Source organism: Schistocerca piceifrons, chromosome 7 (assembly GCF_021461385.2).
Source record: "Schistocerca piceifrons isolate TAMUIC-IGC-003096 chromosome 7, iqSchPice1.1, whole genome shotgun sequence".
Lineage (NCBI taxonomy): Eukaryota > Metazoa > Arthropoda > Insecta > Orthoptera > Acrididae > Schistocerca > Schistocerca piceifrons.
Genome location: NC_060144.1, coordinates 112,202,795 through 112,207,522, shown reverse-complemented (window position 1 = coordinate 112,207,522; position 4,728 = coordinate 112,202,795). Strand labels below are relative to the sequence as shown.

The window sequence follows — 4,728 nt, the reverse complement described above, 5'->3', positions numbered from 1 at the left end:
GACCCAGTTTTTTCGAATCCCGACATTGGTACAAATATTCATTCGTCACTTCAGTCCGCGTGTATACATCATATATGTCTTCAACTTGAAAATGTTTCTGAAACCATATGGTTTCATTTTATAAAAGTTTCTATGTTTGGGTATCAGGCAAGATCCGTTTCGTCCGATGCACGGTGCTATTCCACTGCAGTTCGAGAACCTCTACAATGCCGTTTGAGTTTAAAGACAATTCTGATTTGGCTGAAGCTTGAATGGGAATTTGGACTGCAAAGGCGGGTCTTCTAGGGCAGTCTGTGCAAGTGTGGAGAACCACTGTGCCCGGGTGGCGTAGTGGTTAGCGCATCTGCCTACTGAGCAGGAGACCCGGGTTCGAATCCTGGAATTCGTACAAATTTTCATTCGTTGCATCAGTCTGCATAAACACATGTTTGTGACTTAGAAATGTCTCTGAAGCCATATAGTTTCATTCGGAAAGAACGACAGTTTGTCCACGGAGTGCGTGATTGATTATTTTGTAAAAAATTTTTTGTTTATTTATAGACGCAATCACATGTTTATGACACAGTAATAACCGGTTTCGGCCATACAATGACCATATTCAGATTCTAAAGGCGGCATACACTGAACACAGGTTCATGCGTTTCATTTGATTGGAGCTATTTTGTTCAGTCATGCCCAGGACACTACCGCGAACGGAGATGCACTGTTTGTTGTTGTACTTCTGTGGACAGTGTAACGAGTGTACAACGAATGGCGTACCTCTCGAAGCCATTGTAACACAGCGTAAGAACAGTGGTCGTAAAAACATTCTAGCCGACAGGAACCGAATGCGTGTCACGCACTTTAAATGATAGTCGGTTTCAAACCCAACAGGAATTGCCGCTGCCAGTGAATTCACGCCAGTCTAAGTGATTTGGGTACGTGTTAATCGGCGTATAACTCCATGTAATCAATGGACCAAACAGCACAGATACTGGACAGTGGCTGACAAGAGGCGTGTGGTGTAGTACGTCGAATCTGCGTTTCGCCCTTTTCAAATGATACAGTGTGTGGAGTACGCCAACGGGCCAGTGAACTACTTCATCCATACTGTCAGAAGGAAGGTTAGTCTGTGTTTTGCTGGGGGCTCCTTCTTTCACTTTACCGTGACCATGAAGCAGGAAGTTTATTTCAAAATTTTCGGAGATCAAGTGTTGTCCCTCCCTCTAGAGCTTCATGAGGAATATGCTGTGGACATTCACGTTTGCCTGGCTTGATGACGATTCACGGATCCTATAGTACCTCGACTGGCCTGCCAAATCACCTGACCTCTCTGCGAAACAGCCGAGGCCATTATTAAGTTGGGGGAAGTGACAGTGTATTAGAGTTATGTCTTCTGTGTGTAACTAATTTTTCCCCGAAGTACTTAAGAGAAACACTGGAAGTGGAACCACTAGTAGACGTCTCGAAGTAGAGCGCGGGTGGACCATCCGACAGCCATGATTTAGCATTCACCGTCTCTGATAAGAGAATACACTCCACTGTGAGACGCAGCCCATGGGGAAGTACAAAAGTAGTGATCTTATTATGAGTCATACACTGACGGAAAAATTTCGTAACACCAAAAATTAATTGATGTACAGTTATGAAATTTCGGGAATATACATTGGTGGCAAAAATTAGAGCAACAAACGGAAATTTTGCAAGGTTGCATTTATTTTGCTAAAAAGCAATAACAAACAGGTGACAGTAAAGTAGAAACAGTGTAAATAATACAGATCAAATGCAGTATGCATAACGGTAGACAAAAATGTTCTTCGTTTTTTTTTCCAACTTAACGGATAGGCACACACATTTCAGCAACTGATTAATGTGGTCAGTATGGGGTGTGACCATTTATGGCAGCAATAAAGCCTGACAATGACGAGACATGCTGTGAATTATGTCATTAATCTCATTTTGACGTAATAACGACCACTCTTTCTGCAGAGCTGATCGCTAGTCTTAGGAAGTGGTTACTAGATGCTGACGTGATGCAACCTGTCACCCAACTGCATCCCTGACATGCACTATGGGATTCAAAACGGGAGAGCGAGCAGACCATGAGTGCAATACTTCCCGCATTCAAGAAAACATCAAACGTCCGTGCTCTGTTAGGTGGAGAATTGCCGTCCGTCAGTACGGATTCTCAGCCCACAGCACCCCGCAACAACCGCACATGAGCTCCCAAGTTCTCGTCACGATACTTGACAGCAGTTAACCTTTCCGATTCATCTGTACAATTTCAAGAAAAGGTGTTAGAATGGTCAACATAGTCCCTGCCCACAGCGTTAGGGATACTCCTCGATATCGATCTCTTTTCGCAATGTTTGTGTCCCGAAAACGTTCCACGTTATCTCCAGATGCGAATCCTTCGAGAATCACTCTCCACGTCAAATCTGGACTCATGTGCGAATATTGGCCCACTGTTTGTCCTTCCAGGTGGCATGTTGACGACTCCACTGTAGATGTTCCCTTCTGCGAACACACGTCAGAAATTCACATACAGCAGGTATGCGTCAGTAATGGGCACTCTGTACGCTGTTTGCCTCGAAACAACACTTTTAGTGTATGCTGCGAGGTCAGATGCCAGTTGCCGTGCAATACTTCAGGCGCTACCGGCGTGCCCTTACAGCCAAATAAAGATCCTCTCTTTCTGGTGTCACACGTGGTCGGCGCCGCCCTGGTCTTCGACATACAGTTTCGATCTCTATAAACTCTCGCCACATCCTAGAAACAACAGAATAATTGACATTAAGCCACCGGACCGCATCAGTTTCCGGCTGTCCTGCTTACATTCTTCCTATGGCTCTCCTCTGCAGACAGTCGAGTAGACCTCTTTTCCGTGGCATACCGTGCCGTCTATGACTGTGTACAAAAAAACTGAGGGATGTGTGACTACGCGGCAAACACTACCCTTTCGATAAGTGCCCTGACGTCATAGTGGCCTTGGTTGCCTGTCGACCGTAATGCCATTTCCGTGCAGAACACGATCTTACTGACATTTGTAGACATTTTATACGACTATATCTTGAATTAGACACAGGATGGGGGAATAACAATTTGTTGTTTTAATTTTGAACAGAAGTGTATTTGTCTAAGTAACACATTTAAGTGATTAACATTGTAAGATCACAGGTTAATGTAATACCAGGTAAGTGACTGCAAATGTGAAAGGCTTGTTCATTAATAACTGGTGTAGCGGACAGAATGTTGAATTCAAACATACAAACAATGTACGGGTACCGAGTATTAGTTTCTGGGATGGAGTTCCACGCCTAATGCACTTGGTCGGTCAATACAGGGATGTTTAATGCTGTTTGTGTGTGACACTGGACTTGTCGTGCAACATGTTGACCTCTCTAGAGCATGTTGGCTTACTACAGTGGTAGGAGTGGGCGAGCGTTATCCTGTTGGAAAAGTACCCCTTGCAAATCTGTTCATGACTGGCAGCGTAACAGGTCGAGTTACCAGACTGACGCACAGTTTTGCAGTTAGGTTGCGTGAGAAAACCACGACAGTACTCCTGTTGTCATATAATATCACACCTCTACCATAACTCCAGGTGTAGGTCCGATCTGCTTTGCACGCAGACAGATTGGTAGCAGGAACCCAAATGGCCTCTTTCTATCTAACAGCCAACCATCACTGACGTCGAGAGCTTTCATCAGGAAACACAGTAGATCTCCATCCTGCCCTCCAGTGAGCTCTTGCTTGACACGACTGAAATCGCAAACGGCGGTGTTTTGGAGTCGTTGGAAAGCACGCTACAAGGCCTGCTCGATCACCAGATCTGTTTCCAATCGAGCACTTGTGACACATCATCGGGCGACAAATTCAGCGTCACCCACAAACAGGGAAGCTGTTCTTGATGTAACCGGTTTATAACTGTTCGTTATGTCGTTGTGACGCCAGCTGCTGCTCACATTGCAACTGCAGATGCAGTACGATGAGCCAGTGCCATAAACCGAATATTATGGTCTTCCTTCTCACTAGTGCCACGTACCCGTCCGGTGCTCGGTTTTCTTCGACTATACTTTCTCTGCCTGCAGACATGGGCATTGGCTACGTTTCTGCTAAGTGTTTCTGCATTGTCGCAGGACCAACATCCAGCTTCCCGTAGCCCTGTTACACGACTTAGTTCAAACTCAGTGATGTATTGAAAACGGCGTCTTTGTAGCCTCATAGGCATTCCTGACTAACATCAACACAACCTGTCTGACCTCAAACTAACGCTCGTGATCGTTGCAGGGTGTATTTAAAACAAACCTGATGTACACTCCCATAATGGTGCTATTGGCGCCACTGTTATGCGACTGGTGCGAAATCTGAATAAACATAATCTTCAGACTTCCGTTTACGTCGCACCGCTCCTTGGTGACTACACTTGGTGACAGTATTGTGCTAAGATAAACAATCACCTAGCTTCCCACTGGTGTGTGCTTATTTCAAAACGCACCGTGACTGACCGTCGGTATAATTACGTAGCGTTGGCGTTTTTGACTGTGAAGTGTTCACAACTCCTGTCGAGAATGTTCAAAATGTTCAAATGTGTGTGAAATCTTATGGGACTTAAATGCTAAGGTCATCAGTCCCTAAGCTTACACACTACTTAACCTAAATTATCCTAAGGACAAACACACACAACCATGCCCGAGGGAGGACTCGAACCTCCGCAGGGACCAGCCGCACAGTCCATAACTGCTGCGC

General features: G+C 45.2%; 1 non-coding gene across 1 annotated transcript; it reads left to right on the top strand.

Annotated features, from left to right (window-relative positions):
- Positions 1-314: 314 nt before the first annotated feature.
- Positions 315-390, top strand: Trnas-acu. The gene has a single exon. It is a non-coding gene; the product is annotated as a tRNA-Ser (tRNA).
- The last annotated feature ends 4,338 nt before the right edge of the window (positions 391-4,728 follow it).